General features: G+C 38.1%; 2 long non-coding RNA genes across 2 annotated transcripts in view; one reads left to right on the top strand and one right to left on the bottom strand.

Moving 5' to 3' along the window:
• The window catches only part of LOC118241420, a 31,075-nt gene that overhangs the window by 8,683 nt on the left and 9,725 nt on the right, over window positions 1-12,667 (top strand). The gene's annotated exons all lie outside the window — the stretch shown is intronic.
• LOC113573805 lies at window positions 3,891-4,473 on the bottom strand. The gene is made up of 3 exons (XR_003410244.2): window positions 4,385-4,473; window positions 4,114-4,234; window positions 3,891-3,916 (listed from the first exon to the last, which is right to left on the bottom strand). It is a non-coding gene; the product is annotated as an uncharacterized LOC113573805 (long non-coding RNA).

Raw genomic sequence — 12,667 nt, 5'->3', positions numbered from 1 at the left:
GCGACTGACTAATGATGGCCAAACCAACATCTTAAATAGCAGCAGAAAATGAGGAAGTCAAATTGTGAGGGCAGTGGTCACTCTTTCATAATAGCATGTATTTGTGGAGACTTTTGATTTTCCATTCCATCACATTTGACTCTTCTGAGGGAGTTTTGGGGGGAAATTAGCTCATCGTTTGTGGTGCCTGAGTAGACAGCAGCCTGAGAGTTTTTTTTTTATTAATGTAGGAATAACTGTAGGAAATCATGCTTGGCTAAATGTAGAGAAATTCTGATACAATTGGTTGTATAATTCACTTAAGTAAAAAAATTAATCACTCATGGGTCAAGTTTGGTATTATTATATAGTAGCATTTTTTTTTACATACTTTGTAAATGAATTTTGATTGCCGGGTTTCAATCATATTAATCTCATGATAATGAAAAGGTAAGGAAGAAATGAAATATGACTATATATATATATATTTAAAATGTTGTGCTGCAACCTCAAACACTCAGGCCTGTGGTATAGAGCCCAAGTGTGAGAAAAACAGATATGACCTCCTACTGGAAGGATGAGACTGCAATTTTTTTCTAAGAGTGAATGTTTCAGGAACTGACGTCTACGGACATTATACTCACTGATGTTTCCTTTACATTTAGTAAGATCACATTTAGTAAGGAAATATTCACACTACCAGATACGATGACCAGATAAGGTGTTTTTGGAAGGGTTACATGAGATATACCTGACCTTGTCCTTATCTTGGTCTGTAAATGTACTACATGTATTACAAATGTACCACAGTTAACTTGTGTGAATTGTTATTAATATAACTATGAAATTCTTGTGTGCTAATGGGAAAAGATCAAGTACATCTATTTTGGTGCTTGGAAGAAAGTAATCATCTAAAGTGAAAGAATTTCATAATGAAAAAATTTGAAATTCTACTAAAATTATTTATTTATTTATCTATTTATTTGTTTGCTGACTGACAATGATGTATCACTTTCCTTGACTGAGTGTCCAGAGTCTATTACCACAACTTGTATTGTGTAACTACAAGTTGCACAAACCTTGGTGTGAAACTAACTGTTCCCATGACCAGGGAAGTAAAGAGAAAATAACTGTACACAACTTATACACTGCTCTTTAAAACTAAGTATACATATGTACACAAAAAAGGTTTCATATCTACTTAACATGATTACTTGGGGTGCTAAATTTAGCTGTGACTTTTAGCTTCTGTAAGAATACTTCTGAAACTCACACACTACCCACTTAAGGCTTGCTGATGGTTTCACACTGAATTTAGCATCAAAAGCATCAATAAATATGACACCCTGGCCTTTTATCTTACCATAGTATAAAAAGAGGCTTTACTAATTAGGTTTCATATAGATCTACAATGTCAATTATTATTATTATTTTTAAAATATTTTGAAGATCCTATCAAACGTCACTTCAACCCCTTCACTATTGGTACTGTTCAATAACAATGCAGTGGCTAAAACATGGACACTATTAAATCAGTGTTCCTTTAGATAAAACATATTTCAGTGACAGAAAGTGTATAAGCAGACCTCAAATTTAACTAGTATTCTAGGTTTTTGATGGAAGACTCATCTGTAGTATTTTTAACAGGTAATAATACTGACACTAACATCACCACTTATAAGCAAATGTTTATTTTTATGCAAAGATAATTTAGTATACGATTTTACAGATGGGCTCTGCCCCCCAGGCCCTGATCTGGATTAAGCAATTTAAAAAATAGTGACAACAGAGTTTTAGAGTTTTTCCATTTTAAAATGTGTAAACAGTAAGTAATTAGTATCTTTGACTATTTTGCAGACAAATAAAGAACATATGATCGTGGTCAGGCATTTCTGGTTCTTGAAAGTATACTGAAAACAACAACAAAAATTGTAATGATGTCCCACAGAGAGCAGGACGCCCATGCAGTATGAATATTTGAGCAGTAGGGCAAAGGCACAGACATACAGCCCAAAGTGTGAGGTTGATAAACCAAAAAACAGTGGGCAAGGATGTAGGAGGAACTGCTGATTAATAAAACAGTGAAGACAAGCAGGCAATGTAGGACACAACACAATGTGTTTAACCTGCTATATAGCACAATAATTAGATAATAAAAGTAACATTAAAATGTCCCAAATATTTTCATGTTAAACAACTATCAGCTAATTGCAGCATCACCCCCCACACCCCCAAAAGGTCTGAATTGGCTTGTGGTGTCCAGTGTCCTGGAATCGAGGAGCTGATGAACTACTGTATATAGGCAGAAGACCCCTCCACATCCAAAAGAGGAGGCAGGCAACTCAGGGGGTGAAGAAATGAATGCAATTGATAGCACAGCAAACACGGGAAAGGGTCATGCCCAGGGGAGGAAACTCAGCCAATCTGCAGAGGAACCTCCCCATCTCCTGGTCTGTCTTCTCAAACAGTTTGTTGGACTGTGGGTGCAGGTTTGGAGGAAGGGAGAGGGGTTAGGATAAAGAAGAGAGTGGTTGAGATGGAGGGTAAAAAGAAAACCATGGTCTTGGATTAGATTATAGCTGATCATATAGCAATTATAAATCATGCAATTAGTCAGTGGAATAGCATGATATTAAATTTTGTGTCTTTGACTGGGACTGTCCTGGACTAGCACAGGCTTTAGTAAATGAGACAAATATGTGAGAACTCATTCAAGGAGAAACAGACATGACTGTGGGGGGTATTTTCCACAATGCTCAACAGTAAATGATCTAAAAACCTTGGAACAACTATGGCTGTCCTGTAACAGAAATGGCAAAAGCAAAATACTGTTCGTAACCTGCTTCCCTGCTGTCTATGTGAATAGTTCTGCAGCAGTTGAGATGGATGTTTGCATGTGAATAGTTATTTGTAGATAATAATACAGAGACTAAAATCACCACCTTGACAGCTCAAAAGTGCTTGCTTAATCATTTCACTGCTAATTAAATGTACACAACTTGACTTTATTGTGTTGGTTGTTTTAATTAATCAAGTTGGCAACAGAACATTTACATAAAACATACATATCTATCTATCTATCTATCTATCTATCTATCTATCTATCTATCTATCTATCTATCTATCTATCTATCTATCTATCTATCTATCTATCTATCTAATAAATATAAAAATAAATAAGTGATAAAAAATAAATAAATTCAAATAAATTAGCACAATAAATGAGTCAAAAACATGATGTTACAACAAAATTAAAAAGAATCTTGGAACCACAGTGGGTGCAAAGATAGGTAAAACTAAACTATGGGATGTGAAGTTTACAGCTTCATTCCTAATATGAGGTGATATAAACAGTAGTATTTCTATCCAGTTTAAATTGAGGTCCTTCCCACTGTGCTGCATGAGGACTGGAATCTTGTCTCTTTTCTGTGTTCCAGATGTTGGGGTAACTGGTGGAAGGTATGAATGAGAGCTTTGGTCAGACCAATGAATGGAAGTGCTGAAAGTTTCTGACTCTCATTCGCTAGGCTGTGTGCTCCTTTAGTTCCTGTTTCTGTTTTTTGGTCATGTCCACACAGGGTTTGCCTTTCTGCTGGATAAGAATAAAGAGAGATCAGTATTTTGGCTTAATCACTGAAGTCTATCATATGGACGATACTATTGAAATAATGCTGGCATGAAACATTTCATAGTGTCTAATGCCAGAATATGACTCATTTCAGAGTTTTAATAACATCTCATTAAAAATTGTAAAGGGATATCAGATACAACTTGGCATTTCATTCTGCTTTGCTTGACTGCCAGAGACATTTCACATTGACTATTTTCACTGCTTCCAATTGTATCAGACTTCACCTGTTCTAATTTTGTCAGTGTATCATTGATCCCATTTGCTTCCACACTGCTGCAATGTGCTCTTCCATTCTCCATTATAAACCTGTGAAGAGTGACAGACTTGGAGTGGAAAAGATACTTTTGACATTTGGTCCACTTGTGGCAAATAATATATCTATGACATTTACTCAGGATAATCATTAATGCATGAAAATAACACAACAGCTCTTGTCATATATGGTGAAGATGGTTTCATTCAAGACAAAGTCTGACAGCTTTTCTAAACATAAATGAACTTACACATAAGCCTCAAGGCACTTATGTCTTGCAGGAATATGTGCACATTTTACAATAGCGCCCTTAATTTGAGCACGGTTGGTGCGAGTACAGCATGTTGAAACTTTGCCATCCCAAGAGAGCACTAAGGTAGAGCAAAAGAAAAGTGGAGGTAGGTAAGAGTTATATTCTCGAAATCACAACATAGTAGGAACACATGATATAATAATATAAACATGAATGTTCTTATTACACAACATAAATAGTTTGATATGTACATATAAACAACACTTACCTCCAAGAACACACCTCGACAGAATTGTCACAAAACAAAACAGGCAGACAACTTGGCGTGTTGTCAGAGAAAGATGCATGTTAGTGATTAGTTCTGGAGTTCTGGGAACTGCAAGAATGCTACTGTTCTTCTCTAATACTGCAGTCATTTCAACATCCTGCCTTTATATTCTATCTGGAATAGGGAAGTCATGATGATGCATGTATCCGCTCCCCTTAAGACCATCACTGGAATATATTTATCTCCCTTAACAGCATGGAATATGTTATAAACGTTTCTGTTAAATATGATGCACTGACACATTCTTTTGCAGTCATTCAAAGTACATTTTGAAGCTCAGGTCACTTAATCACTGATCTAAGGTTGTTGCTTAATCATGAGTATTTTTGCTGTTAGTTTTCTCTGGATAGTCGTGGTTCCTCACCCACGCAGGTCTCTCTATACTGTTTATTCCATTGCATCTTGAGAGATGCATAGTGCATGCTCAAATTATATAAAAAAGTGGATTAGAGTTTTATGAAAATGTATTTGTCAAAGGAGAAATAGTTTTGCTATTTTCGTAACTCTGAGTGGTGTGTGATCTATTTATTTTGATGCAGTTGTGCACACCACACTTCACTGTGGTCTGAAGTGTGAATACAAAACTCAACCAGTGGAAAAAATACTCCTTAATCTAGGGTAGATAGTTTTGCTTCATTTTGTTGTTTTTGCGAGATGTAAATGAAATGTAATGTGAGAGGGTTTTTACAAGTAGGCACATGGCCTGGAAGAAGGGTGAGAGAAAGGGCCTGATCAATGGTAGCAGGGCAGAACATAAAGGAGAAATGGTTACAAGGAGTTTAGCAGAGGCTGCTGTAAAGTGGCTATGTAAGGTATGGCAAGTTTATATATGAATAAAGTGGCAATTTAAAGTGCTTCACAGAAAAGAGTTGCTACAGAGATAAAGCATTTGATGCAAAGAGAACAGATTTCAAATATAGAGATCTAAGTATTAATTAAAAGAAATGTTAAAAATAGTGCTAATAGCTCTAATTAAGCATACAAATTATTGAAATAATTACAAAAAAAGGCAAAATAAATTTTTAGGAATTAAAAGAAGTAAAATGGTTTGTAAAATGTGTTATGGCCTCCTTTGACTGTGTCCTCCATGTGGTTCAGTATTTCTGTCAGTTATTGTGTTAGCATATGACTTGTTTACACTCCCTATCTCATATGTTGCCATGCTTGCTCATCAATGTCCTTTTGTTATGTACATCAGCCTCACCTGTGTCTTGTTTCATTCATCAATCATGTGCATATATGCCTCTCTGTTCAACGTTTGTTGTACATTTAGACGCTGCTTGTGTATTTGCTTCATGTTTGTATTTGCCAAGATGTACTTTTGTTTTCATTAACACCGTTTGAAGCCTATGCTACTTGCACTTGCATTCTGACTGCTCCCATCACAGAATAAGCAACCCAAACTAAGGATGCCAGGAGTCTTGCTGGAAGGGTTGGTGGGAGGAGCCCAGTTTTGGATGAGCAGGCTTGTGACTCAAAGAGGTATGCAGGACTAGTTCATTGAGAGAGACCACCGGCTGGGGAGAATGCTGATTGGCCTGCCTTCTTGCAGACCTGTGAGCTCTACTAGACAGGTAAGAGGCAGGTCTGATTCTCTGATGTTGGAGGAGGCCTGGAGCAGGGACTCCCATAACCCCTGCAATCTGCAGGCTCTGGCGAGCCCCAGCTCCAAAAATGGCCCCACCTGTGCCATGCCCAGGACGACACCACCTACTCCGTGCCCTGCTCCCAGGACAGTACCACCTCTGCCACTCCCCAAGCCGAGGACAGCACCACCTCTGGTACCGCCTCTGCCGTGCCCAGGGCCCACTGAGATCAAGCAGTAGCAAACTAATTCTTTCAGTTTTTGTAATGCTAGGGGCAGGAGACAAATACTGAAGTAAGAGTATCCAGGTAGCTACATTACATTAATGTGTTTAAAACAGTAGAGAGAGAAAAGAACATTGGAGAGAACAGCGTAGGTGAAAAGAGAACAAAGAAGGTGTCAAGGTGGTGGGTGTCACCAAACCAGCTATGGTGGCCACTGCACAGGAAAGCATGAAGGAGAACAGAGTTAACCACATTCTCCTGCAAATGAGACCAAAACAGATTGAGGGAGTGGAAAGAACTGTGGCAGAAGGAACTGGACGAAAATGAGGAACGTTGTCACGCATTTGAATACCAGCATAGTGGAGTCATCATGGAAGAGGCCTGCTGTCACAGATGCACACAGTTTTGCTAATTATTAATAGCATGGTGATTGTTCAAGAAAGATATGCAGGACTTATTTTTGTTGTCAAGATGTTTGACTAAGAGCACCCTGTGGACTAAGTTTATTCTTACTAATTTTAGAAAATTTTTAGATGTAATATTTTGTGTATATTTTACTACATTTATAGAATAAACTAGAGGCTGGTTAGGAAACCCCCCGTCACATGGTACGGCCTGCCGCGTGCAGGGGGTTTCACCTCGTGTAACCACGCCCTTCATGATTACACGCAGCTGCACGGGGTTTAGCGTCTTGTCTCATTGTCTATTTAAACCTCTTAGTGTGTGTATCGGGTCGGTCAATGTTGGTCTCCCGCTGTATGTTAACACCCGTATGTAGTCCTTGTGAAAACGTTATTGTTGTCTGTATTTAGTTAAATATGTACGTTATGGCTGTCGTTAATGTTGTGTGTCAGTGCCATGTGATGTTAACAAATGTATCACTTTTATCGAGGGAGTCTGTGCGTCCTGCTCTACGCCCTTCGGCACTCGGGCCAGCAGATCCGTTACATGAATAGAATTCAAATTGTAACGTCGGGACGCTAGGCAGGATGCAAAGGTGAGCCATGTAGTACACAGTGACGTTTATTGACAAGAAACAAAAGACAACGTAGCATACAGGCTAACACAGGGTCATTCACAGACAACATCCACGACTATACAAGAGACATATATACACTCACGACACACACAAAACGAGGAATAGGTGTGATATACGGGGAGGGCGTGGCCATAGAAACGAACACCCCCCCCCCCCCCCCCCCCCCCACACACACACACACTAATCCTCACCAATGGCCTCTGTTTACACTGAATCAAACTTGAGAAGCTTTAACATTTAAAATAATAGAAAGTTAAGTTCAATTATGAAAATCATGTGGTAACTGGAGACCCTTATAAAAGAGAATTTTATTGTATCACAACCAATAGGCCAAGATTAAATGGGGCTATAGGTAATATGATGGAAACAAAGAGTTCTTGATACAGGACTAAGTTTGACACAGGGGTATAGCACGAGAGCTTTAGGGTCAGGTGTTGTTTTTGCACTGCTATTGAGCGAAACAATGAACCGAGGTGTTCCAAGGTTTCTGTGGCACCTCTCTGTCCTTTACCAGCCAGGAGGACATAAAGAGGAGAAAGACTGCTATATATATATATATATATATATATATATATATATATATATATATATATATATATATATATATATATATATATATATATAATATTATTATTTTCTTATTTTTTTTTGTGATACATTAATGTAGCATAACCTTTAAATGAGAATTTTAGCTTTATTCTATAATAGTAATAAAACTTTGGAACAACTAAGGCTGTCCTGTAACAGAAATCAAATGCAAAATGCTGTTGGTAACCTGATCCTCTTTCCTGCAGCAGCTGAGATGGATACATGTGAGTAGTTATTAGTAGTCTTAAATCACCACCTTTACAACTTAAAAGTGTTTGCTTTGTAATTGCACTGGTAATTAAATGCACACAACTTGACTCTGTTGGTTCTTTTAATTTTGCAAGCTGGTAACTGATTATTTACATAACCGTTATAAAAAATATGCAACCATTAGAACTAAACAGAATGCATTTAGATAGAAATAAAGATAATGCACTAAATATATCAATTTTCTTTTAAATAAATGAACTATTATAAATGATACTTTTCAAGAAAATAAAGATGCTCACAGCTGTGTAAAAACAGAACATCAAAACATCAAAAAATAATACAGGGAAGACAACATTAACAAGGACATGAAGAACATGGTTTAAAAGTCAATGGTAGATAAGAGTTGAAGAGGGGTGTAAGCTAGAGACAATGGATATGTCTTGATTGAATCTGAATGTGAAGAGTTAGACTCATACATCTGTGAGGAGAGAATTCCAGAAGTGAGGAGTAAGTGTGAAAAATGTCACCAAAACTATGAAGGCTGGATGGAGAAATGGTCAGACATCTAATGGAAGAAGACCCAAGAGATTGAGTGGGTTTGTAAAGTAAAAAAAAAAAAAAAAAGATTTAAATAGGTAAATAGTTAAAAAACATGAGACACAATTAAGAGCCATGGAGAGCCTCAGAGGATACAAAGATGGGATGTGAAGTTTACAGCTTCATTTCTGAGTATAAAGTGATGTAAACTGAAGGATTTCTATCTGGTTTAAATTGAGGTCCTTCCCACTGTGCTGCATGAGGCCTGGAATCTTGTCTCTTTTCTGTGTTCCAGATGTTGGGGTGACTGGTGGAAAGTATGAATGAGAGCTTTGGTCAGACCAATGAATGGAAGTGCTGAGAGTTTCTGACTCTCATTCGCTAGGCTGTGTGTGCCTTCATTTCCCATTTCTATTTTTTGGTCATGTCCACACATGGTTTGCCTTTCTGTTAGATAAGAGGAAAGAAAGATCAGTATTTTGGCTTAATTACTGAAGTTTGTCCTATGGAATATGCTATTGAGATAATGTAGGCATGAACGATTTCATAGTGACTAATGCTAGAATATGATTAACTTCAAAGTTCGTGCAGTTATATTTTTATAACACCCCACCAAAAACTATAAAAACTTTACCTGTTCTAAATTTGCCAGTGTATCACTGATCCCATTTGCATTGACACTGCTGCAATGTGCTCTTCCATTCTGCATTATAAACCTGTGAAGAGTGACAGATTTGGGGTGGAAAAACATACTTTTGCCATTTGATCCACTGCTGGCAAATAATATGTCTATGACATGTTAACAAACATAATCTAACTTACACATAAGCCTCAAGCCACTTATGTCATGCAGCATGTTGTCATTTTTCTGTCCTGAGAGAGTACTATAGCACAGCAAAAGAAAAGTGGAGGTAGGTAAGAAAGATTCTCAAAATCACATATAATATGATATAATAATATAAACATGAATGTTATCTTATGAGACAGCAAACCTAGTTTGGTGAGTACATATAAAGAACACTTACCACCAACAACACAGCTTGACAGAATTGTCACCAAACAAAACGGGCAGAAAACTTGGCGTAGTGTCAGAGAAAGATGCATGTTAGTGATTAGTCCTGGAGTTCTGGAGACTGCAGGAATGCTACTGTTCTTCCCTAATATTGCAGTCATTTCAACATCCTGCCTTTATATTCTATCTGGAATAGGGAAGTCATCAAGATGCATATATTTATCACCCTTAACAGCATGGAATATGTTGTAAACATTTCTGTTAGATATGATGCACTGTGACACATTCTTTTGCAGTCATTCAAAGTACATTTTGAAGATCAGGTCACTTAATCACTGATCTAAGGTTGTTGCTTAATCATGAGTATTTTTGCTGGTAGTTCTCACTGGTTAGTCGTGGTTCCTCACCCACGCAGGTCTCTCTATATTGTTTATTCCATTGCATATTCAGAGGTGCAAAGTGCATGCTCAAATTATATAAAAGAGTGGACTGGAGTTTTATGAAAATTTATTATGCTTAATCATGAGTATTTTTGCTGTTAGTTCTCTTTTGTGGGTTAGTCCTGGTTTCTCAGCCATGCAAGGTGACCTCTGCACTGTTTATTCCATTGCATCTTTACATGTGCAAAGTGCTTGCTCAGACTATATAAAAAAGTTGATTGCACTTATATGAAAATGTACTTGTCCAAGGGAAATAGCTGATTCTGCTTTTCACTTAACTCTGGTTGGTGTGTGATCTCTTTATTTTGATGCAATGTTTGCAAGTGCATACCGCACCTGATTGTGGTCTGAAGTGTGAAAGGGAAAAAAACTCAGAAACTAGGGTTGGAGAAGTGGTTGCAAGCCTTTTGACGGAGGCTGCCATAAAGCAGCTAAGAACAGGAAGAAATTAACATTAAACTAATGTTTTGTATAATTCAGCATTATCTTTATTTATGGTAGTGTACATGTTAATATGTTAAAACTGTTAAAATAAACGTCTATTCACAAAAACTATTCAGATGGAAAAAATTGATTTTTAACAGTTTGACATGTCTGTGACGGATGAGCGAGGCATGTGGTCAGGCTGATGGCAGATTTATTAAACAAAGAAAAAGCATTTAAACACTACAACACAGTCCATAGCACACATGTGGCTGAGAACAAGGCTAATGCAAAGTGTTGGGCAGAGGGATCCTCTGGGAATAAATAAGAGAAGGTGAAATTGGGTTAGATGAGTGCAAATGGGTGATTTGGACCAGGGAAGTGATGGTTAGCTGCGATTAGAAGAGTGTGGGTGCCAAACGGGATGTAACACAGCGGAATATTCACTTCAAGTTCCATATATATTTTTTTACATGTTAATTTTCTTTTATTTCTCTTCTATTTCTGATGTACTGCTGAAATTTCATGATGCTTTTAGCATCAACTAAATAAAACAAAAAGAAAAAATATGCACACACTTTCATTTAATTTTGGAAGCTAAGTCTTGGGTTGTTCCCAGGCATTAACAAACTAGGATCTGCTTAGATAAAACCAAACAAACAAACAATCTGTCCAAGTAGAAAATATGTTTTTGCTGTGCCACTTTTTAGCCATGGATCTGGCTATAATAACATAATAACAATAATTCTGAGCTGACTCTCCTCATTTTCCGTTTTGGGGGAAGGTGCTGCAGGGAGGGCCTAGCTTGTCATCACAAGGTCAATTGCCCCCTAAGCCCCTGCCTAGAACCGCCGTTGGTTCTGGGTAGCTCTGCCTTGGAAGCAGAACTAATGTAATTCCATTTACATTTACATTTATGGCATTTAGCAGACACTCTTATCCAGAGCGCCTTACAAAAGTGCTTTGTCATTTACTCATAGAATATCTTAGTACAGTACAGTAGGTTAGAGTCCAACATGCCAAAGAACTAAAATACTGTAGAATACAGGGATCAATGCTGATTCCTAGAAGTACAAAATATATAAGATCTATCTTAAACAATAAGTGCAATAGGTTCTGATCGGGCTTTGACCATTGACCTCATGTATGAAGGGGCTGGTCCATTTTTGGCTTTGTAGGCAAGCATCAAGGTTTTAAATCTGATGCGTGCAGCTACTGGGAGCCAATGCAGGGAGCGCAGCAGTGGAGTAACGTGTAAACTTCAGAATATTGAAGATCAGTCGTACTGCTGCATTCTGGACAAGTTGTAGAGGTTTGACGGCTCTTAGAGGAAGACCAGCATGTAGCGAGTTGCAGTAGTCTAGTTTTGAGATCACAAGAGACTGCACAAGCACCCGGATAACTTCCTACCAGAGAAAGGACCGAATCCTTTGTATGTTACAAAGGAGAAATCTGCAAGACTGGGTTAGATTAGAAATATGAGTTGAAAACGACAACTGGTTGTCCAAAGATATACCCAGGCTATGGGCAGCTTCAGATGGTGATACCAGGAAGTTCTCGAAGGAAACTGTGAGGTCATGGTAAGGGTTGGGAGAACCTGGGATGAACAGAAGCTCTGTTTTACTGGGGTTGAGCTTCAAGTGGTGGGCTATCATCCATGATGCAATGTCAGTCAAGCATGCTGAGATACGTCTCGAGACCTGCGTGTCAGAGGGTGGAAAAGAAAGAAATAATTGTGCGTCATCGGCATAGCAGTAGTAGGAAAAACCACAAGAAGATATTACATCACCAAGAGAACAAGTATACAAAGAGAAGAGAAGGGGGCCCAATACTGAGCCCTGTGGAACACCAGTGGAGAGTCTACACGGTTTGAATGTGGATCCTCTCCATGTCACCTGATAGGACCGTCCCTCCAGATAAGACCAAAACCTTTTCCAAGCAGAGCCAGTCACACCAAGCCCGGAGAGAACAGAAAGAAGAATCTTGTGGTTCACTGTGTCAAAGGCTGCTGAAAAACAGATGACTGTTTGGCAGCTTTAGCAGCATGAAGTTTTTCCATCATTGCTATGAGGGCCGTTTCCGTAGAATGTGCCAGTTTGTAGGCAGACTGATTGGAATCGTGCAGCTGGTTCTGGGTGAGTAAAAGAGACAAATGATTATAAACT

Source organism: Electrophorus electricus, chromosome 5, assembly GCF_013358815.1.
Source record: "Electrophorus electricus isolate fEleEle1 chromosome 5, fEleEle1.pri, whole genome shotgun sequence".
NCBI lineage: Eukaryota > Metazoa > Chordata > Actinopteri > Gymnotiformes > Gymnotidae > Electrophorus > Electrophorus electricus.
The sequence above is the reverse complement of the archived record's forward strand: the minus strand, read 5'-3'. Positions and strand labels throughout refer to the sequence as shown.